General features: G+C 43.5%; 1 long non-coding RNA gene across 1 annotated transcript; it reads left to right on the top strand.

The window, feature by feature from the left end:
* The first annotated feature begins 230 nt into the window (after window positions 1–230).
* On the top strand, window positions 231–22,924 carry LOC146188214 (uncharacterized). Its single transcript, XR_014707491.1, has 5 exons — window positions 231–595; window positions 5,108–5,155; window positions 7,039–7,122; window positions 17,964–18,085; window positions 22,756–22,924. It is a non-coding gene; the product is annotated as an uncharacterized LOC146188214 (long non-coding RNA).
* Window positions 22,925–24,456: the final 1,532 nt, after the last annotated feature.

The following is a 24,456-nucleotide window of genomic DNA, read 5'->3' as shown; positions in this document are numbered from 1 at the left end:
CGCAGAACTTCTTCAGTGGGCACGTTGGCTGGACATCTGGCAGCGTCATGTCAAACCCGCTTCTTTTCACGCAGTTGTTTCTGCTCGCCACAACAGCAAAGTCCAGCGCGTCACAAGATGGGAAAGACTACATCATTGCAGCGACGAACACCACCGCCAGTGGAGCCTGCGCACAACAGCAGCCGAACTACGACGACCGTTGGACACTATTGCGTCCAGTGCCATCTACATGATCAATCGCATATATAAGAAGCCCGCTTCCGCAGAACTTCTTTAGAGGGCACGTTGGCTGGACATCTGGCAGCGTCATGTCAAACCCGCTTCTTCCTTTCACGCAGTTGTTCCTGCTCGCCACAACAGCCAAGTCCAGCGCGTCACAAGATGGGAAAGACTACATCATTGCAGCGACGAACACCACCGCCAGTGGAGCCTGCGCGCAACAGCAGCCGAACTACGACGACCATTGGACATCATTGCGTCCAGCGCCATCTACATCAACAATCGCATGTATAAGCTTCCGCGGAACTTCTTCCGTGCGCACGTTGGCTGGACATCTGGCAGCGTCATGTCAAACCCGCTTCTTCTTTTCACGCAGGTTAGTAACGAAACCTCTACTGTTAAAACCAGCAACCTTTGTTTTATCCAGCTGACGTGCCCACCAAATGTTGTTGCTATTTTTTGTGCCGCGCGAAATTTGCTCATATCCTTGCTGATGCTTTGCGGGGACATAGAATCCAACCCAGGTCCCACCATCCAGGAACAGCTAACTGAAATACTAGGACAAAAGAACATACAGAAAAGACTGGCCGAAATTGAGACAAAAATAGAAAAGTTTGAAGCTACCTCAAAAGCGATAACAGAAGTCAGTGCTAGGGTCTCCGATATTGAAAGAAGCGTTCGCAACTTTCAAAGCAAGCTCACTGACTTGGAAGATCGCTCCCGACGGAATAATATCCTCGTTTATGGCATTACTGAAGAACCCGATGAAACGCCGCTTGCCTCAAAAGTAGTTGAAGGTGTCTTCAAAGACAAATTAGGCATAGCCGTGTCGTCCACAGAGAGAATACACCGAACTAGCCGCCAACAGCAAGAACGACCGCGTCCTATAATTCTAAAGCTTATCGATCATCGCGAAAAAACAAGCATACTGCAGAACTGTTATAAACTGAAAGATACAGGTACTTCAATGTCTGAAGACTTTTCAGTGGCAACCAGGCAAAAAAGGAAGAAACTGTGGGAGAGCACGTCCGAAGGTAGGAAATCGCGAAGGAAGGTTAAATTAGTCTATGACAAACTTAAGGTTGATAATGAGTTCTTTGCATGGGACGACGATACAAATAAGAGGATACCCGCTGGGAAACGCCCTGAGCCAAGGAAACATGCGTCGGAAGGGCAGCAATGAATCGATACAAGTGCTCAGGAACCTTTTCAATATCTGAACCTCAATGCACGGAGTATACTTAATAAATCGGAGGATATTGAGAGTATTTTGTTAGCGCACAAACCTGATGCATTGATCATAACCTAAATGTGGTTACACGCTGAAAATAGAAGTTCTAGAGGCGGCGGAGTTGCCATAATGTTAAGAGATACATTGCACGCAATTAGGCTGGCTGATATATCTGGTATTGAGTCCGTCGTTATTAAAATCTGCTTGAAGGAGCTTAATCTAATTATAGGGGCATTTTATAGGCCTCCTAGCACTGACACTACTTTCTTTGATGAAATGAATTGCTTTTTATGCGAGTGCTCAAAATATTCCAATAACTTACTTTTAGGGGGTGATTTTAATATTCCATCAATCGATTGGACTAAAGATTTTCCTGAAGCGTTGTCAACTTTTGCAGAGCCGTTTGTCGATATCATTCTTTTCCATGACTTAGTCCAGCTAGTCAGGCAGCCTACACGTATTCAAAATGGCACCGCCTCTATTTTAGATTTATTTTTTGTATCGGGTGAATTGCTTCGTCGTGAACCAAAACAGCAGGTTATGGACGGCATATCAGATCATAAGATGGTATGCCTAAACTTACATCTCAACGCCATTACGAATTGCAAGAAAGAAAAGCGAGTGTTTCCGGACTTCACACGTGCTGATGACGTTGGTGTTTTGGACACACCAGATAACTCCTTTTGATATTTCACGTCTTGTTATGAGTCTGATTCATGCTGTGTCAACAGTTTATGGTTAATGTTTAAAAATCTTGCATTGAAATGTGTGAATGAGTATGTGCCATGTAGTTGCAAATTTGTACGCAACACTAATGCCTGGATCACTAAAGAAATTGTACGTCTAAAACGGAAAACGAAAAAGATGAGAAAAAAAATCCGGCAGTGCCCCTCTGCGGCCAATGTTCTGAAACTTACCGGCATGCGCCAACAGCTCAAGAGTTCAATAAAAATAGCAAAATATAACTACCACAAATATAACAATGAAAAACTTTCTTCTTTCATCTCTTGCTAAGTTTTGGCGACATTTTTCATCTAGAAAAGACCCATTCCCCGCCATGTCCATTGCAAATGTAACTGTCACTGACAAATATCAAATAGCGAATTCTTTTAATCAGTTTTTCTGCTCCATATATACAGATGACGATAGCAAGATACCGCAGTTCGCAGTCAGTGACACGAACCCTCCGATAAATAATATATGTATATCTGAAGAAGGCGTTTTATCGCTCTCACTTGATACTGATATTAAGAAGTCACAGGGAATCGATGGGATACCCAATGCCTTTCTTTTCAGGTATGCAGAATGGTGCGCTAAGTATCTATTGCTCATATTTAGGAAATCTCTGTCAGAAGCAGCACTTCCTAACGATTGGATGTATGCTAAAATCACACTGATACCCAAATCAGACAACAAATCGCTTCTTTCGCCTTACAGACCAATTTCACTTTTGTGCACATGCGGAAAAATTATGGAACATATAATCTTTAAACACATATCCACTTATCTTGAAAAACACAATTACATAGATCCTCGGCAGCACGGTTTCCGCAGGGGGGTGTCAACAGTCACACAACTACTTGAGGCAGTACATGAATTTGCAGCAGCTATAGATAGATAGAGCCAAATAGATATTATCTTTTTAGATTTTGAGAAAGCGTTTGACTGCGTTTCCCACCAAAGGCTGTTATTAAAACTGGAACCAATACTTAGAAATGACACATTGCTTTCCTGGATAGCGGCGTATCTTTCGTCGCGGCACCAGTGCGTGTCGATTGATGGAGCGTATTCCAGTTATGGGCCGGTCCGGTCGGGCGTTCCGCAGGGGTCTGTTCTGGCCTCTTTTCTTTTTAGTATTTATTAACGATATCATCAGCAATGTGTCCGTGAAAATAAAACTTTTCGCAGATGATTGCATTATTTACAATAAAATTAAACATCCGAATGACCAGTCTGAGTTAAATAGATCGCTAGCTAAAATAGAAAACTGGTGCACAACATGGCAAATGAAAATAAATAAGAAGAAAACAGTAAAAATGACAATCACTCGTAAAAAAAAAAGCCCCTAAGCTTTCCCTACTCCATTAATAGTCACCTCCTAGCATCGGTTGAAAGTTATAAATATTTATGTGTAATTCTAACCTCTGATCTCAGATGGAATGAACATGTGTGTTACATTGAAAAAAAAGGCGATGCAAAAACTTCGTTACTTGCGAAGAACCCTACGCCAGTCTACTCAAGAAATAAAACTTCTAGCTTACAAAACATTTATCAGATCACTTCTTAAATACGCTTCAGTAGTATGGGATCCTTATACTAAGATGAATATTAACAAACTCGAAAGCATAAAAAGAAAATCAGCAAGGTTTGTTTATACTTCGTACAGTTGGCACACTTCAGCAACCGCTCTAGTGCAAAAAGCTAATTTAGATCCTCTGCAGTTACGTCGCTTTCATGAACGACTGAAGTACATGCCTCTTCTCTACTATTCTAAGCTAGGAATAAACCAGAAGCTATATATCGAACCTGTTGTTCGGCGCAATACGTGTGCACATATCACTCTAAAAAATGAAAGAGTACACCTGCAAAACCATCGTGTTTAAAAATTCTTTCTTGCCTAGAACAGTCAGCGAGTGGAACGGACTTCCTGCAGATATTGCAAATTGCCCGACTGCCGAGTCTGTGTTATCAAATTGAAAAATTGTTCTTGGTATATCCACGTGTAGTTCTTCTTTATTACTGTTGGCGTTTCTAGTACATGTTGTTTGCCGTTGGTTATCTGTTCTGGTATTTTGCTCCTGTATTGCTCCTACCATTTCCTTGCGCATGTGGTTTCAATGTCTGCTTTTATGTATCTTTTTTGTTTTATGGTCAATTTCACTGTACGAACAGCGTGTTGATGTGTTAGTATTTTAATCCATTTTTTGGTGGCAGGTCGACACCGGGATGATCTTTTTATTTCTTAGGTTGTTCTTCTTGTTAAGCTGGTTTTTCTTTTCTGCTGTGTATTTTAACAATGCCTGTAATCCCACTCCTGCTTAAGGCCTTCTGTGAAGGCTGGCAGTATTTCTGAAATAATAATAAATAAATAAATAAACCAGCTCGCCCAACTTTCCGCTCACATAACAAGCATAACCAGCATTTTCATTGAGTAGAAAAGCAATGAAAATGCTCTTTATTCTGGTTAGGGCATTGTTGCTTGTGCAATTATTACAGCTTTTATTCACTGTGAATTGATCGGCTGTGATCTCCGCAAATAATGTGGAGGTGCTGAGAAGCAATGATTTTGTCGTAACCCCTTGAAACCAACTTATCCAGTGGGCACTAAAATAAGTACGCTGGAAAATTATTTCTACTTTCCGTAGAAGGAATGCAATGATAGAACAGTCGTGCCTCCCTCCGTTACTTTGTCCGGCTGTAATTATCAGCAGTTCTTGGAAGCCAACTTCGTCATTGTTATTCATCGCCTACTGACACAGTAACGCTGTCTAGGCAATGATCACGGTGAAAATTCAGGCACCCATCGGGCCACGTGCATTCTGATGAAGTTATGAATGGCAAAGGAAAGTATTACCTATATAATGGGTGCTTTTCTCCATATTTTCAAAAGATCCAGTGACACAACTGAATTGTAATGTTTACTTTTTGTATTCGTAGCACGGGAAATGGCACTATCCTAACGAAGTGGGAAGTTTGAATCTCAAGGTACGAAAATGTTCCTTTCTTCTTAGTTATGTCGAAACGCGGTGTGGAGTTTCGGCAGCGGATATGAGGTGGAAAAGGCTGCGCGCTACCTTTTTATTTGATTGGTAGTCCTATTAAAAATGTTTGTTTTGAGCGCTGTAAGCTTCTTGCATCAGAAAAGTGCAAATATTAGCACATTCCGTTTAGTTTGTTAGTTTCCGGTTAGTGATGTCTTTCGTGTTTCTGTTCAAACTGCAAATATCGAGAATGCAACAAAGAAAAAGATAAACACCACTCGACAGACTCCGGCCGCGAACGCGAGGACAAGAGCAGAATAGCCGGCTGATTGTAAATGGGGACGTCAGGGCCTAATAGACATGAAATGAATTACAAAGTACAATGAACCTTCAAGCTCCCTCTACTTGTCGTCCCCGCGACGCGTACGCGGAACTTCGATGCCCTAACAATGCGCTTCATGGGGTTACCCAATCTTCCACTGCGTGTGTGCATTGCGCTGGTCTTCAGATTAAAAGCTGTAATTTCGTTTAAAATTTAAGCGTTCGTCTAGACCGTATGAGTACCTCACAATTTTAGAATAATCTGCACTGAAAGAAGCAGTAGCACTGCTCCCTTAGGTTTATTACACCAGCCAAAAGCAAAGCGAAGTACCACTGCGTCTGTAACAGTTTTTTTCTCAATTTTATTCTCCAAAAATAAGAAGTCCACAAGCGACTCCTGTTTCAATTCGCTGCATCGTATCAGTGGCTATGATGTAGGCTGTGCAGCTTCTAATATACTGAAAAACGGAATCAGCAGCTGCGAGCTGACTAGTATTTCTTTAAAGGAACCAAGATGCGCTATAAAAAGACAGCCACAGGAAAAAGCCAAGGAGACAGACAGTGCGCAAACTATCAACTGAGTTTATTTGTGTGAAAGTGCCTTATATAGTCAGAATCATAGCAAAAGAACAAGGGGAATGAGAGAGGGGTTACAGCCAATCAACTCCTGGTCAACAATAGGTGCGCAGAAAATGGTTTTCCTTGTTATACAGTTGACAGAAGTGCGGCTTACACATTTATCACCGTTTTCTTTTATGTGATAGGCCTCCAAAAGCTCCCGCGCTGTTTTATTTTTACTTCTTCCTAGAATCTTAATCTTTTTAAGCAAAGGCTCGCATCCACTGCAAGCAAGGCAATGAGCAGGCAAGTTTGCTCCTTCTTCATTCCGAATGGATCGGCTATGTTCCCCTGCGCGTTCATTCACGCATCGGCCTGTCTGGCCCACGTAGGCGCCTCCACACTTGAGTGGGATTTCATATACCACTCCAGTGGCACATTTTACATACTTTTCGGCATGTTTTATGTCGCATCCACTGCCTCTAGCTCCTTGGTTCCCGGTTCTCGGGCACAAGGCTGCGAGTTTCCGTGGGGCAGAAAAAACAACAGGGACGCCATGCCTCTTGGCCACTTTTTTTGCATTGTGCGCCACTTTGTGAAGATATGGCACCACCACGATCTTCTTTTTTAGAAGCGGCTCATCCACACTTCTTCGACTTCTTTTTATCTTCCTGAGAAGATTCTCGGCTACGGCTGATATGACGTCGCAGGGGAAGCCGGCTGAAAGCAGCCTTTCAATTTGATTATTCGCCCAACAAGAAGTTCTTCTAACCGAGCTGACTAGAAACAGATAGATGGTTGTCAGTATATTAGTTATTAATACAGGAATGTAGTACTGGCGCTAATCGCTTATCATAAAAAATAATTACAACAATGGCAGTCTCACTGATGGTATATTCTTAACTGGTTTATTTGCACTTTACTTAAAGTGAACTTGAACCCTCTAATATTATGCAACCTTATATATGTGTGCAACTCATTTCGTGCTTTTTTCTTTCTTTCTTGCAGAAGCAGCTTCCTTTGACCTCAGAAGCAGCCTCCTTTGTGATGCCTCAGTGTCGATAAGCAATGACCCAAAAGGTGTTCTCCACGGTAAAGTGCGCCATCTGTGCCATTTTACCACGTAAATTGAATACCGATGCAGCAAAACTAGCAACCTAGTGTCGAAATAACATGCTTACAATTAATGCGACTAAATCTAGCTTGTCATCTCATCTCTTCACAAGACTATTCCTGCATCTCTACATATTTCCCTAAATTCTCACATACTCTTTGCCACTGACCATGCCATGATTCTTGTCATAGACCTTGATTGTCACTTAAAATTAAACAGACATATATCCTTCCCTTTAAATCAAAAACAGCATGCGGCATAAGGGTGCTCATCAAGGTGCGCAATTATTTCAATTTACACGCCCGTATTTCACTCTACTATGCTTTCGCCTATAGTCATATTAACTATTGTATTTCTTCTTGGGGTAACACACACAGAATACACATAGCACCACTACAACACATACAAAATCAAACCTTTCTCATCATTACTTCTAGTAGACATTTGTGCAGTGCTGCACCCTTACTGCAAGCTCATAACATCCTTCGAGTCTCATCCATGTTTCATTATTCTAAATTCATAATTGGATCACTTCCTATTTCAATGCTTAACAGCACCCAGTTTCCACGACGTAGTCTCATTCAGTTTTCATTCCAAAACTATATTTTACTACCAAAACACTGAACAAATTATGGCAAATTCACAGTTAATTTCTCTGCCTCACTTTTGTGGAATTCATTGCCACTCAGAATAAAGCAATCCTCTAACATTCATACTTTTAAGCCTAGTTTTCGTACTTTTCTGTTATTGCTTTAACTATAGTTTTTCATTGATAAGAAATACTGATTACACACTCAATTGTTTTCCTCTGTTTTACATTTATATAACATCTTCCCAATTTATGCTCTGTTTATATATACGTCATCCTGTATTTCTGTGTGTTCTACATTTATATTACATACCAGTTGCAGTTTTCACCCGCTGTTGTTTGTACTTAATCAATTTTGTTTTGCATACATGTAATAGGAGGTTCCCTGTGCAGCCATTGGCTTTGGGACCTCCTCTTGTATTTGCCATGATCTTTGTATTCAGTCATTGCGTTGAATAAATTCTGGTTCTGATTCTGTTTTTGCTTTTCATGAATTTCAGACGCGATACCCAAGAAAAGGGCAGGTGAAGGCATTTCACATTTGGTTCCCTGCAATGTTACAAAGCCAGCAACGAAATACTTGGCTGAAATGTTCCGTACCAATAGATACCTTCATTGAAATCAATGTTTGAAATTCCATTTATGCATTCACTCTGAACACAAAGCTCTAAATTTAGGCTTACGTGGGAATGCTGCATAAAAGTGAGCACCTAATGAAGTGAACTATACTCCTTTGGTATCTTGAATGCCATATTATAGCAGTAAAAAGTACATAAAGTTACCTGTTTAAACTACCTAAAATAAGGGAGCTGAAATGCTCCTCAAAAAAGTATTTAACAGTATTATGAGATGCCACGATAACTTCTTACTGACCCGACATATACTGAGAAAGAGCCCCTGTCCTGAGAGAAGTAAAATTTTTACTACCTTGAACACCTTAAATTCCTCTCTGTACACGAGAGTAAAGCAGATACTCCTTTTCTGATGTATAATAACACTTTTTCGGGAGTGCGCAGGGTTGCGGGCCATTTACTCATCTTTGGGCGGTTTGGAGTTTACAGTGTTGCTTCCAGTGATGAGACTGCTCGAGTTAAGCGCTTAGTAAATAATACAAGCAGTCTTGTTTTTACCCTAAATCGACACATGTGAAGGCCGCTGCATGGTCGGCGTCTGCGCATTTCTGGGGGTGTTGTAAGGAGGAGCAGGGAAGCTGTAAGAGCGGTGATGGGGTGGTGACACCCAGCTTTGTGGTTAAATGAATTAGCAAAATGCATGAGGATTAAGAGATAACCATTCGTCTTAATTCAGTCAGCAGTATCTTGCAACATTCTGTTCACCAGCATGTGACCGAAGCGCTGGGTGGAGTTTTCGCAATTCCCTCTTGTTGGCACTCACTAGGTCCGCGCAACGAGCTGGGATCTGCTGTGCGCCGTGCGCAAGTTCGTTTGTCAGGCGGAAGGACATATTCGCTTCACGCGCTTGCTTATCCTCTCTCTCTGGTGTGCTGCTGGCAAAGACGATGTTCGCGAGTCCGTCAACGACGGAAGTTAAATTTAATTAATGTATATCATTCTTGTGCGCGTTACCTGTTCGAGTTAACCTGGGAAGGCTCTATGCTCACTCTGGTCACTCATGCGTCGCTTTTAAACATAAAATCTTGCATATCATACCACCCACTTTCTTGAAATTGCTTAAAAATAAATTTACAAGGGTTCAACGGTGCTGAACCAAATATTGAGCGAAAGCATTAGCTGCGGGTGGCCGAGAGTTCTTCTTTTTATCATCTTCCTCAGCCACATATAAATCCCCGCTTTAAAGCCGTATGAATGTGCCTTAGTGACCTATACTGGTAACATGAATGCCAGGATCCTAGCAGGCTGATTCTGATATAACCGTCCCATGTGAAACGAGGGACCCAAATTGGCACCTCCTGCCAGCCCATCTTTCTCTTTTGTGTCACGTGAGGTGTGACGTCATGCTCTGCGCCATGGCTGCGACCGCGATACGCCGACCGTTTGAGTTGTTAGCCCAGCTTTTACACTATTGTCACGAGGGGTGTGACGTCACAGCGTCACTTGGGTAAGACATGGCTACCGGCCGCGCTACGCTGAAGGCTCCAAACCTAGAGTAGTATTGCTTTCACAATAAAAGAAACAATTGCAAGAGCGCCTCAGCGCATAGTGCTAAATGGCGCACGCTATCGGCATCGCAATAGCGCTTCACTGGTTCATAATCCCTTGAATTGAATTCGTCATGTCCCATTTTGCATCCATATCTGCGTAGCTGGACATCAGTATTAAACGTCTCAGCATGCATTTTTACTGCTTCGCATGGGCAGTAGTGTTATCACAGGCACCAAGCAAATGTGCCATCGTTGCCAAAGGTAAACTGGCTGCTCCAACGGCTGTCGGAGTAGGCGCGCGGCCGTGAGGGTACGTTGCGTTCGCTGACGCCTGCCTGTGCTCGTCGGCTCCGAGGGTGCAGCAGCTGACGTAGCTTCGCACCCTCACTCTGGCTCTTTGGATTATCAAACCTAGGCTTGTCTGATATGTACGCTGCGATTTCATGTTTGCGAAGCCGGTTGTGCTGAGCGATGACGCACAGTATAACGGCAGAGCAATTCGCTCTTCTTGGTAACTGAGGCTAACAAGAAAAAAAAACAGTTGATAGCATGGGCACGGTGCGCTCTTGTTTGCTTCTAGGACGAATGTGCTAGGATTTCGAGACAGTGTTGCCCCGAAATCAAGTGTTCCGCGATTGAGAGTAATCACGTGTGCCTAATGGCTAAGCTTGAGGAAGGTTTCATTATAGTTTGTTACTTAAATCCCAAATCCAAAAACTCATTAAAATCCGTCAATGCAAAAATTTATACAAATCTTACCCAAGACACTAACATACGCTTTACAAAGCTAAAATGAGAGATAAGTGGGCTTCAAATGCTTCACAAGGTTTTCCATATCTTTGTGCTGGAGACACGGCGCGTTAAGTGGCAGGAAGGAAGGAACCTCAATAAAAGCGTATCGAAATTTTGAGGTGCGTTATGAATCATTACTTAGAAGCGTATAAAATACGCAGACAAGCGCAATTATGTTGGTGCGTTTCAGCAGCGGATATCTGAACGCAACCACTTAAATTTATACAACGAGAAACGCGACTTATATCTGCTTCAGAAGGGCGATTAGCACCGTTGCTATACTGAGTGCCCTCGCAGGGCCCAACCGAGCATCGCACACGTGAAAACGAAGCCCGCACAACCTACACGCTTAGTTACGTCAGCTGTTTTACCCTCGCAGCTGGCTAGCATCGACAAGCGCCAGCGAGTGCAACGCGGCCTCACGGCCGTGCGCCTGCTCCGGCAGCCTTCGGAACAGCCTGGATACTTTTGGCAAGGAGGGTACTTTGCTCTATGGAGGACATTGATGATAAACTTGTGTTTTTTTAATCTTCCATCCAACAATCTCCTAGACATGATACATTAAAGTGATGTCCGATTTATAATTCCTTAAGAGTTCAACCATCAACATTTGGCGACAGACGTAACATGTACCAGACAATATATTAATTGGAATTAGACTGAATTCAAAAGTAAGAGAAGCTCCTATTTTGTCAGGTGCAATGAATGAGAGAAGTTATAACTTCTCATATTAACTCCTTAAAGGTGGGAATGTTTCAGAGATGTAAAGTAGAATAAATTTGAGTGCAATCACCTTAGAACATTAGAGAACACTTTATTATCCTCTATCAGGTACACGTTTAACTATGAGAATTCTCTGGGCACAAGACCCAACACCGTAACTGTTTTGGTAACCAAAGCAGCCATCGCATGGGAGGTGACAGGGTCGATTAGTAGAGCAGCCCTGAAAATGAACGTGAAATTTATGTATCCGTGGTACCCAAAACAAATTTTTATTCGAATTAGTTCTAGAAACTTCATACGGCAAATCTGCTTCATAATTAGATGTGTCGCGCTACAAAATAGACGATTGCAAAATATGACAGAAACCCTGGTGAATATCAGCTATATAATGCAGGTATACCTTAATGCACATATTTGTGTCAGTGCAAGCATGTAATAGTTGGAAGATAAATCAGCATTTCTAAAAGGAATGGCGTAAGAGGCGCGTTACAGAAGCAGCAAGGTGTGTTGCTAGTAATAAAATTTTAGAAATTTTTATATTGTGCCGCCCGATTAGGGCGCTTTTAGTTCCGGCCGTTTCGAACCAATCAACATTTCTCTGTTAATGCTGACCCTAATTATAGATATGAAAGAAAATGGGTTACATAATTAGGTTTAACTTCCCAAATCGACTTAGGCTATGAGAGACGCCGTACTGAAGAGCTTTGCAACTTTCGAGCAGATGGGGTTCTTTTTACGATTCACTCAGATTGCAGAGTACGAGGCGCCTCGCTCTTTCCCTTCATCGAAAAGCGACCCCGCGGCTGGGATTCGATCCTGCATCCCTGGGCAAAGAGCGCTCTAACCCCTGCGCCTCCACGGCGGGGCTGAAACAAAATTTATCACTTTAGATACACTGACCAGGTAAATTGAACTGATGTTATGCATTTTATTCGTTACTCCTGAAAACTATAGCTGATGTACAACGAAAGTGTGAAAAGGCCTTAAAAAGTAAACTGATCGCCCTCATATTATTTCCGGTCGCTCTCTCTTTACTGCTTTTGATTATGATCATTCTCAGAAAGATAAATATAATCAGTTATTCATTTCTGTACTTGATACCAAACAAATAGAACTCGCCGGAAGGACACCAATTTGGGACGAGAAGTGGCAATGATTCCTGTCGCCTTAGTGACCATTGTCATAAATTGCCCAGGGCATTGAGAAGACACTATAGTCACTATAGTGTCACAACTTTGCTAAGAACATAATGGTTGCGGACACACCGCTCATTACAGTATAATAAAACGTATGATTAGTGGCAATAGGCTCATAACCTAAAAAGCAGCCTCTATCACACGAATGAGCTATTTTTCGTTGATGTGTTTGATTGCGAAACCCGTATAGCATAGTTCAGAGTAGAAAGTTGCCTGGTTTAAAAAATAGAATTATCTGCCACTAGGAGAGGACCCTTGCGTGAAAAGGCAAAGAGAGCAAATGGATAAGGTTCAAATGTTTATCCTCATTAAAATCTCTTTCCTAAGTCCACAAAGAGGCTAGGGAAAGTATGTACACTGTGTACTAAACTTTGTGTTTTGGATAGGGTGGTGCTACAGCAGGGCTTGGTAAGTCAGAATCCTGGGTTCTGGAAGTTTCGCATCACTTCATGCCATTCAGTTGTTTCGCTCCAAGAAAATTAAAGCTCTTACGATGTTCTGGTCACATTTTTTGAGATCAGCTGGCAGTTCTTCCTTTGTTCCGCAGGTGTCTGAGCTGAAAAAAAAATTGTGAGAAATGATTCTTTACATTTTGTCATGACTCTTGGAAGCGACTGAGAACTTAGACGGTTAGTTAAAGCGGAGCAGTAGCTCTCCTATAAAATAGAGTCTTTAGTAAGAATTGACGCTAAATAACTGCCCTAATGGTCTCATGTTAATACACTTCTTTTTTTTTTTTCACTTTGGCTTCAACTCAAAGCGCGAACTCATCTTGTAGGTCTAAATCACAAATAAAAAACGTGGTAATCTTTATGGAGGTGGTTTGGCATTCGAGAATTACGTAATTCCTAGAGGCCACCAACTAAGTTCGGTTTGCATTTTTGAGTGAATTGATGGCACTGTTCCTGCATCTAATTTTCCGTCGATACATTAAAAAAAACTGATTATTGAGCAGTTTATAAAGTAAAACGTCCAGGATATACTCGAATACGTTGATAACTGGTGGAATGTAATTGTTACTAAGTAACTATATGGCACTGAAATGGAGAGTACAGCTGGTAAGGATTTGAAACGGTTCGTTTATTACGTGTCGAACTGATGGAAAATGATAGTTTAGTTCATAATAATCAAGACAAGAAGAACGCAAGGGCCTAAGCTTGAACTAGCCCGTAAGCAAGTATTCTATGAAAAAAAAACAGACTGAATATTACAATTGGAAGTCGTTAAGCTCATTTTCGTTTTCTAACAAAGATGAGTAATTAAGTGACTCTTTTAGTGTTTGAAAAGAATAACAAGTGCCTAAACGAATTCTAAGCTAGGCAGAATCGCGGAAGTCAATCGAAGGAAGGGTTTATACTCCTATATAATGACAATCCAGTGACAAGAAGCGGATGCGGTTTTATTTCGATACAAGTGGTTGCAAAACATTTTCTAAGACGATCGAGACTTCCAGCAAGGTGTTTACGGAATATGAGTGAAAATTTGCTACGTTGCTCACGGCGTGAAAGAATGCGAGGGACATTCTGAGTTTCTTGCCCTGAGTGGCATAGGAAATTCACAATCAGTTTCTAAAGTCCGGATTTTGTTCACCTTCAGCGAATGAGACTCGATATGAGAGCAAAAAGGTCCGCAAGACCATAACGGGGGCTTGTTTGTGTAAACATTTTTAAAGTCGAAAATGAACTCGGTTGTTGCGTTCGTAACGGGGCCCCAACGAGCTCCACCAATGAACACGCTCAATTGTTCAGATTGTAGAGATGCACTGACACCGCCACGTAGACAGGTATGTGGAAGGCCTGAAGTGAAACGTCTTCAAAATATTCGGTATGGAGCAGCAACTGTACTTTAGAAGCATCGACCTAATACTGGTCATAACTATTTTTCTTGCACACTAAATTAAACTCTTTGCTCTTTCTAGCTATTTGGTACTTATTGGGCAGCAAATGATGCTTGATATTTCAGAAACTGAATTCAAAACAACATTTTCCCCGATGCACTTGGTTCAGACTTTAGCAGAACTCTCGTCCAGTCTCAAATATCAGGCAAAAAAAATAATGTCACGCCTGATGGCCGCCTTTAAGGTTGAGACGGAACGGTTGTAATAACTCCAAATGCAGCTCTTCTGCACATCCTCCTCCTTCGCGTAGAAGCAACTTGCTACCAGCGAAAGCGTCAAGCACTAAATTTGTACATCAATTTCACATGCAGGCAGTAGCCTGGTCTACCTTATGTACGACAGCGGGCTACTAACATTGTCACGTGATTATGAAATGTCCTGGGTACAAATAGACAGACAGGCGTAACAGCCCAAAAATCAACTATTCCTTGGGCTGACTTGGGCCTGCGAAACAACTACGCAACTTGGCGGCGGTGATGGCGGCAAATGTGCTCGCTAGTCGTTGAACTTTTAATGCCCGTAGCACTCGTCAGGGCTCAATTTAAAGTCAGCAAAGAAACATCGACAAACACTCAAAAGGTGACTAGCAGAACACGGAATATCGCGGAAACAGGCACGAGTGGCAGGAACCATTCGAGATGATCTCGACGTCGCTTACATGACAAGGAAAATGACAAAGCCGTGCTGGCGACTCTAAAGGTGAAGAAACAGAATATTCTTCGTTGCGGTACAGGCTAAGTGATAGAGTGCACCAGTGGATAGAGTGCACCAGTGGTGCGAGCAGTGGCACATGAATTTGAACTTGCATAAGACGGTGCACATGACTTTAACGAGAAAAAAATAATGTACTTGATTATGTCTTCAATGTGAACGGGCACTTATTGCAAACTGTTATAGAATATAAGTATTTAGGTTTGTATATCACTCCAACTCTGTGTTGGCATCAGCATGTTGATTATGTTTCTGCAAAGCTTGCAAAATGTTGGGTTTTCTGCGTCGTAACACAAGAATGTTTCTGCAAAAGTCTAGAGATCTAATTTTTAAACTGACATTAGGTCCGTGCTGGAATATGAATATACTGTATGGGATCCGCCGATAAATGTTGACAAGCTCAAATTAGAAAGAATTCAGAACTTGGCTGCCCGCTACTTTTCAGAAAAATATAGTAAATATACTAGCATGACCAGTGTAAAACAGAAATTACAATGGGAACCACTTGAAGTCAGACGAAGAAAACTGAGGCTAAAATTATTTCACAATATATATCACCAAAGGGCTGCTATTCCCAGGGACAGGTAAATTTTCTATCCACACTATATATCCTAGAGAATTTATCACGATTGTAAAGTGCGTGAATTCAGAGCGAGAACCGACTTGTGCAAATCGTTTTTTCCACACACTGTTCGAGAATGGAATGCCCTGTCTCATCCTGCGTTAATATATCAGACATTGAAGTGTTTCCATCTTCTTTGTAACTCTTTTTTATGCTCTATAGAACTGCGTTAATATATCTGACAATGAAGTGTTTGCATCGTCTTTATAACTGTTTTCTTTCTTATGCATTATAGAACTGTACCCCCCCCCCCCTGTAATGCCACATATGGCGCTGTGGGTAAAAGAATAAATAAATAATGCCGCACACCAGCGACAGCGAACAGTAAAGAAAAAAAGCAATGAAAACGGTTCGTGGTAATATGCAAGATCAATGCAATGTCACGCTACATGGAAGAAAGGACGAGCACCTACTTATTGCCAGGGGCATCAACTCGATAATGATGATGAAGGATGCAAGGGTCCTGCGGAGTGTGTTGTCAATTATTAAAACACCAAAAACCAAAATAAGATTACCCATGAATTAGAAAGTGAATATTGACACAGTGCAGTCTTTGTCTTCACTCTGCGCTGATCGCGAGTGTGTGTCTCCTCAAGGCAAAGAAACCGAAGTTCTCCCGTTGAGGCGGGCCCTGCCAGTTTTGGGTGAATTCTGTGTCCCACGGTGACTTCTGACCAAACTTCACTCCGTGACATTCACGTGCACGAACGAACGCAGCTTAGGTTTATTCCTTAAGAAAAAAAACGTGCAATGTTTATAATAATATTTAACTTGTTTAGAGCGATCTCTCTAGGCCATTTAGTATCCTCTACTCAGGTTGGACCTGGTCCAGACCGCAGCTTTTTTACTCGCCCGATAAATGCGCCAGCGGTCCCGATTCAACGTTGCATGCGGCCTCTTGCAAGGGTCTGCGTGAAAAGTGGATTATCTATATCAAACAATATTTAACTTGATTAGAGCGACCTCTCTAGGCCATTTAGTATCCTCTGCTCAGGTTGGACCTGGTCCAGACCGCAGCTTTTTTACTCGCCCGATAAATGCGCCAGCGGTCCCGATTCAACGTTGCATGCGGCCTCTTGCAAGGGTCTGCGTGAAAAGTGGATTATCTATATCAAACAATATTTAACTTGTTTAGAGCGACCTCTCTAGGCCATTTAGTATCCTCTGCTCAGGTTGGACCTGGTCCAGACCGCAGCTTTTTTACTCGCCCGATAAATGCGCCAGCGGTCCCGATTCAACGTTGCATGCGGCCTCTTGCAAGGGTCTGCGTGAAAAGTGGATTATCTATATCAAACAATATTTAACTTGGTTAGAGCGACCTCTCTAGGCCATTTAGTATCCTCTGCTCAGGTTGGACCTGGTCCAGACCGCAGCTTTTTTACTCGCCCCATAAATGCGCCAGCGGTCCCGATTCAACGTTGCATGCGGCCTCTTGCAAGGGTCTGCGTGAAAAGTGGATTATCTATATCAAACAATCAGTATTTCGTTCTTTGCGTGCTCGATGATAAACTGCCGCTGCGTGTGCCTATTTTCAGTAATGTGACAATTGTGTGTTACCGCTCGGCGGCTCGATAAGCTCGGCCTGAGGGACACGCCGCAAACGTGACGGCTTGCACTGCGGATACACGTCTGCATGAACAGCGTCTCGCTGCATCGATGTTTAATTGAACTGGGAAGGTGATATTTTATGGTCCTCAGTACGCGTGTCGCCCTGTGCAAAAGCCTTCGCACTGCTCCCTTTGCGTGTTTTGCTTACTACATCGCATTACAGTTCATTGAATATGCTTTAGCTGATATCACAGGGAGGTTCGTATTTCCAGTTGGATCTTTTTCATAGATGTGTTAAATTCTGAAGTTAGCTTGTACCCTCACATTCAATCCTCTCAGCGACAAATGAAACGCGAAGAAAACAATGGAATCCCGAACAAAGTGTGCTTTTAGTCGTAGGGAGCGAAGCTGTATCTCAGTTATTTTCACTTCGCAGACGCATTAGCTTCAAATAATAACGGTCCCTGATTGAATATCTTACCTACGCTCCTTTAGCTAGGTGTCCTAACGCTAGAGGTGCAGTTATAGCGTTCGTTTTTCTTTGTTCATTGACCTGGTGATACTTTGCTTGTCCACAAATCTCTTATTCTTCTGTAATCTCACCGCGTCTCATTTTCAGACCTACGCTCAGGCATTTCCTAATCTATAGGATTACGTGAAGTTCATGACAGAGGAAAAAAAAGTGGTCACCTTTCTACAGTTCAAGATGTGCATCGTCGTGATGCGTCTATGTATGTAACGGTGAGTTAAAGCTTGGCTTTCTTAATGACCCTTATATTCATTAACGTGCCGGACGAAATAAGCCACTGAATGCGTTTACATGACGCGCGACGAAAGGCTGGGCTAACGATGACGGAGCCAGAACGATGCTATAATAAGGTGGTTGAAAATGCCGTAACGTTTCAGTGTACGTAGAACTTGACGTAGAAATTCCTTTCAAATAAAGTTGGCTGATGAGCTACGATGTCCATTTTTCCGTCTTATCCGAGCATCGTTCTTACTCCGTCGTCGTTGGCCTTGCTCTCCATCCGAAAAAAAGAGATCGAATTCTCCCGCAATGGTACTTCAATGCCATGCCAGTTGCCTTTATGACGTCAAAACGTCATGTGCTTGATTTCCATCACAGTTTTCAGGGAGCTCCAAGAAAGTAAAAACTAGCTCTGAGTCGACACGAGAGCTTCTGTGAGAGCTTCTCTACCACTTGATCCTTCTGACATGGCAGCATTGCCGCCAGCTTTAGCCAAACCGTACGCACATGTCTCGTGGACACGGAGTAGCATGGTGCCCTCGAATGCAAGGACCTCGTATCGCTAAATTATAACAACAGTGTTGTAAATGTTGGCAGCCCTGATGGACAGTGGGCCTTTAAGGATTATCCCTCAACTTTGCGTAAAGCGGTAAAATATGAGGCTAAGTGACTCGCAAGAATCTTCGAGACCCATCTCGACGCATCTTGCGCGACAAAGAAAGTGATCAAGCTGCGCCTCGCGACAACGAGCATGAACAAAGAATACAGAATTGATCCGCGCAACAGAATAAGAGAGAAGGGCGCATGCCGGTAGCTGGCGAAAAAGGAACAAATAAAGATTTGACTAGATCGCGGCCTTACTATCCCATTAAAAAGGCATCGCATGTGGCTAGTGATGTAAGCCTGCATAGTTTCAGGTGGCTTCGTTCCTTAAGGCCCCGAACCTTGAGCGCGATTCCCCTGGCATGACCCACGACTTGCGTGGCATATGTGTTCAGTTTTTTTTACCGTTGCATTCTTGTACCCATCTGATTGTAGAAGAAGCCCCAGGATACTCATTTGTTCTACTTTCGGCACTGTTTGGCCGTCTACTGTTACGTTGATGTTTATCAGGCGTTTGCACCTGAGTGCCTTGGGGTTGTAGATAAACAGTTCCGAGTTTTGGAGAAAGCACGAGAGGCCATTTCGGCCGGGCAGGACACTACGGTGTCTGCCGCCGCCTGCAAGCGCTCCTCGATGCTCTCGTTACTTCCCTGGGTGACCCACAGGTTGGCGTCGTCCGCGTACATGCTGAATTTTAAGTTTTCCACCTTCCTCAGTTCTGCCGGGAGGTTTCGCACAGCAACATTAAAGGCGAGCGGGAATAGCACCAAACCTTGCGGCGTAATCATGCTTCCTAGTTTGACGGTGAATTCAGTGTCCTGAAACTTTATCTTTATCGTTCTACCCGACAGGAAGTCTTTTACGTAGTCGTACGTTTTCTCTTCGACCCCACATTCTTGGAGACCAGAAAGAATCGCTGCGTGTTTTACGTTATCGAACGCCTTTGTTAGGTCTAGACCTATTGGTACCCTCGCGTCCTTGGTTTCGCTTTTTATGATGTCGTGTCTCAAGCGGAGCATTACGTCCTGTGTGCACAGGCCGGACCAGACCCCAACCATTTCGTGCGGCCACAGGTTGTTAAGCTCCATAAAACAAAATTCATAAGGCCTAAAAACTAAATTGGCTTCTGGAGCAGACGGAATCACAAACAAGGTTTTCCGAAAGTTGGATGATAATTCCTCCGCACGCTGTGCGTCGTATGGGACAGAGGCCACGTCCCACAACAGTGGAAGGCGGCAAACGTAATTTTGATACCGATGCTAGGCAAACCCCGAAGCTAGAGAACTTGCGACCATTCTCTCAAACATCATGTATATGCAAATTGATGGAACGTATAGTCCCGCGCATTTTCTTTTCCTTCTTCCTACAACCACAACAACAACAAAACATTAAAGAGCAGAATCTTCATTATAGTGATGCGAAAACACGAATGCTGCTGTTGGTTACGTCTGGTTGCTTTTAGTTGCCTAATTCATTTCTTGTTTGCCCATTTTAGTCTTTGGTACTTTCAAATTGCGCGCCAATCCTTCCCTATGCACCTTTTCGGCTCTACTATCGGTTGCGGGATATCACATCATCTACCTCACATTATCTGCTATACCAGGAGCGTCGTCTCCTACCAGCGTCTTTGCCGCCTCACCAACGTGGCGTTTGAGTGCCTCCGTCCATTCCTCAATGTTCTCAATCTATTCTAATTGCCCTGATTTCTTTAAATTGATCCGATTCCGTAACGGCCGACTGCTCCACATGTGGGACGCTAACCAAAGCATGGAACGCAGGCTGAAAAAGCAAAAGTGGAACAAGAATCTTAGAAGACGAATCGCTAGGCATAACAAGAAAATTGAAAGCTACGCGATCAAATTGTGCGACCAAAACTGGCTCAGCAGATGCGACGAAATGGAGGGAGCTATGAATCTCTCCAAAACGTGGGGCATGCTCCGGCGTCTGCTGGACACAACAAATTCAAAAACTGAACAGGGATTAAGATTGGCAAAAGTCAAATCTCAAAAGTCAAAAAGTCAACCAAATCTACATCACATTAAATCACTTCTTGCGTACCCATTTTAGTAGGGAATTTCAAATAGCGCGCCAATCCCTTTCTGTGCCCTCTTTTCGGCTCTACTTCCGGTTGTGTGACGTCACATCCTTGACGTCATATCTACTACTGCACCCCTTTCTCTCTTTCCTCTTTCACTCCCACCTTATTCACTTCCTTTACGCGCGGTTTTCCCTTCCTTCCGACACGATTTTGCGGACATGTTCTGCGGACATGATCTGCGGACAAGGCCTGCGGACACTGTCTGCTGACAGAAATCTGTGAAAATAGCGGAGTAATTCTTTCGCATTAACAACGAAAGGTAGTGAAGGGTGGCTCGGGTAGGTCAAGGCCGCTTGCGGCGAGGGCTAGCCTGCCACCTAATTTGTATCTGGTCTAGGCCGTCATTGCACACCCACCGCTTCGGTGGTCGACGACGGCCTTTGCGGCGCGCGTTATGATCACCCTCTTCTTTATCTTTCGTCTTTATTTTCTATTTTGTCTGCACGAGGCAGCGGAGGTGGCTCAGCATCAGAGCGAAGCAGCAGGCCCATGCATTTTCTTTTCATTCTTCCTACAGTCGCAACCAACCAATCTCGATAGACAAGTCGTGTCTTCGGGTGTCGTCGGGCGATCCAGGATCGTGCCACGCCGGCCTGCGGTTCTCCCAGTAGAAGTGCTGCGATTACACTATGAGTTAATGTACCTCTATACCAGCGCCGTCATTCAGGGGGATGACACCCTTTGGCATGCAACTCGCCGCCGTTTTCTCCGCGCTCGCTATCTTGGGGCAAGTCGTTTCATGCCGTTGCTGCGGTGTGACCGAAGCGATTTTGTTGTGCGCTGGGTACTGGACGATTGAACTGTGTTCACTCGCGAAAACTAGCATCTCAGGGGGTTGTTTTCCATTGTGTGCTGGCTCGGAAAAAAAGGTGCCAGAAGTTTTCGTTTTTCATGGGATGAGGAGACGAAGAAGCGTACGGGAGGTGAAAGTGAAGCGTAAAGCCTGGACGGCAAATGACAACGCGAAGTTCTGCGAGGTAAGCCGCAATACCTGTGCTCCTTTGACGCATCCCTAAAATTTCTTTTGAGAAAAAAGGTGCATATTGATTGGGTAGAAAGGTCTAGCGCAGACAAGGACCACAACACGGATACAATCCCCAATGCTTCCCTTGGCTTCGCCGACTCTTGGCTTCTTTCCTTATGTGTTATAACGAGCACCCTCATTTCCCCTTCATTTATCTGCTTGTAGCTTACGGGGGTCTCGGGTCTGGTAGTTCTGAAGCCATATATAGCATAAGAAGGTTCTATAAACGCTTTCGCCCTCGCTCTTGATCACGTTCTACGTGATGCTGGCGGTAACACATGACGTTCCACGTCCGCCGCCCCTATGGTTGAGGGTGGCGCTGGTGAACAGTCTCAAGGTTCGTATACAAACAACACTTCATTTATCTGCTTGTAGCTTACGGGGGTCTCGGTTCTGGTAGTTTTGAAGCCATATATAGCATAAGAGGGTTCTATAAACACTTTCGCCCTCGCTCTTGATCACGTTCTACGTGATGCTGGCGGTAACACATGACGTTCCACGTCCGCCGCCCCTATGGTTGAGGGTGGCGCTGGTGAACAGTCTCAAGGTTCGTATACAAACAACATTATTACCCAAGAAAGTAGCAGGGGGGACAGCGGCCGATGCAGCTCAGTTGGAAGAGCACCGGACGCGATATTCGGAGGTCGTGGGTTCGGTTCCAACCATCGGCACGTGGTTTTTTCTTCAACTTGGTGTTTATTTATTTTACCCCTAAACATATTACATTACTAGCTTACGTGATTACTGAAGTAAAGATTAAAAAAAGAGACATGAAATGCAATCGCCAATGCTTCCCTTTGCTTCGCCGACTGTTGGCTTCTTTCCTTCATGTGTTATAACGAGCACCTTCATTTCCCCTTCATTTATTTGCTTTCAGCATAATAAGGTATTTTTTACCTAAAAGTATTTTTTCACCTAAAAGCTATTTTTTATTAGAGATCACCTCTCTGAAGTGCATAGTCAAAGCAGAGACAAAGCTGTCAGCGTCAAACTATTGGTCATTCCAATTACGGAGCGTACTAGCGCCACAAGGACACAATATGTGACCGAAAACGCAATCACATGAGCACACATAGGTTCCAATAAAACAACCCCGGACTAAACGTCCCCGGAAACAATGTTCCTATATGCCAAGTAGGAAAAAACGTTCCCAAACGTGAACTGTAGTCTTTATGCAATAAGACAGAGACTAAGTTACCCCTTGGCCAGCTGCCATAAAGAATGATGTATGTTAAAGCGTTTCCATCTGATGCCTTTGAAGTGACCTAACATCGTACTGATGCTTGCGTTCATAACAAAAACAAATATGATAGCAGCGGTAATACAGTAGCAGCGCCATATCTTCGCTTTGTATGTGGGGGAAGGCGGGCTGACCACCGGCTTGTAGAGATGTTTTGAATCTTGGAGAAGCTTGGGGAGATGCTTTAGGGTAACCATGGTGAACGACCGATTATGCCTCGACATTGCCTTCCAGTACAGTATCTTCATCGCCAACTGAACGGCAGCAAGGTTGCTACACCATCATCAGAACAACGATTGACACTCACCACCTGAAGGTATGGAAGCTAGTTTAGTGATGCCTTCAGCTTTTTACTGTTCCGCGAGAATGCCCCGCCCAGATCTGCTTTTACCTTTCCCAGTGAGCAACATCACGAAGCTGGTCAGACTTGTCTTAATGATTACTAAACGAGCCGCGGAGCTTGGAACCACGGTTTATTTTGCCCTTACACGCGGGTAATTAGCACGCTCCTACTCTCGACCCCAGACGCCATCTGTCGGGTGCGCGCTTCCCGGGGCATGCGGTTGCGCAGGCGTAAGCATTTTTCAATTTTGTTGTTAACGCGCTCTACCACGCAGGCATGTATGTGTGTACTATGCATTGTTCTTTGTTCCAGAGAGTACTACAGCAATCTGAAGCGCGCTGTTCTCTCGTTGACACGATATCCGAGGGTAGTCTACCATTCAGGTTATGAACGAAACAACAACGTTTATACGAAAAAAATGCGCTGGCTTTTTTTTTCTGTGACTGCCTTTTACATAACACAAATGCACGTTTTTTACCTTTTGGCTTATGTGCATGGGGTGCAGATTTTTTGACCTGACTCCACGGTGCGAGAGGTAACCAGATCGGGGAGCCTCGTGCTGAAGTTTGCTTTTATATATTTAAAACTCGTGTTTTCAGTCACCTTGTGGTTGTTGTTTGGATTTCTTTTACCATTGCAAAAAAGGGAGTGTAAGAATAACAACTAGAATCCAAATTGTTATTTCCGCATTTCAAAGAGAAGTCGTCGTGGAAAATGGTTAATCGTACTATACGTTTTCTGTTAGTATCTTCCTGAGTCGCAACAAATAAAAACAAATTCATTACCCGCTGTGAAGAGAGCCCAAACGGCTAAGCAGCGCTTTCCCATATGCCAATGGCTTCGCAATATACTCCTCTTCTGCCGGCCATTGTTGCGAGAGCAGATTACTCTATTACCCAGCGGTGGCTTAGCTGGGTTCGTCTACGAAAAAAAGGTCGCCGGAGGAAATGTCCCCTGAAAAAATGTCACCGGAACAAACCTCACCTCAAAAAAGTCCCCTTTTTGCTAAGTAGGAAAAAATGTCGCCAAAAGGGTTAAGTCAAATACAGCGCAACG

Source organism: Amblyomma maculatum, chromosome 5, assembly GCF_055883805.1.
Source record: "Amblyomma maculatum isolate TAMU_Amacu chromosome 5, ASM5588380v1, whole genome shotgun sequence".
In the NCBI taxonomy this organism is placed as follows: domain Eukaryota; kingdom Metazoa; phylum Arthropoda; class Arachnida; order Ixodida; family Ixodidae; genus Amblyomma; species Amblyomma maculatum.
This window is presented reverse-complemented; position numbering and strand designations above follow the sequence as displayed.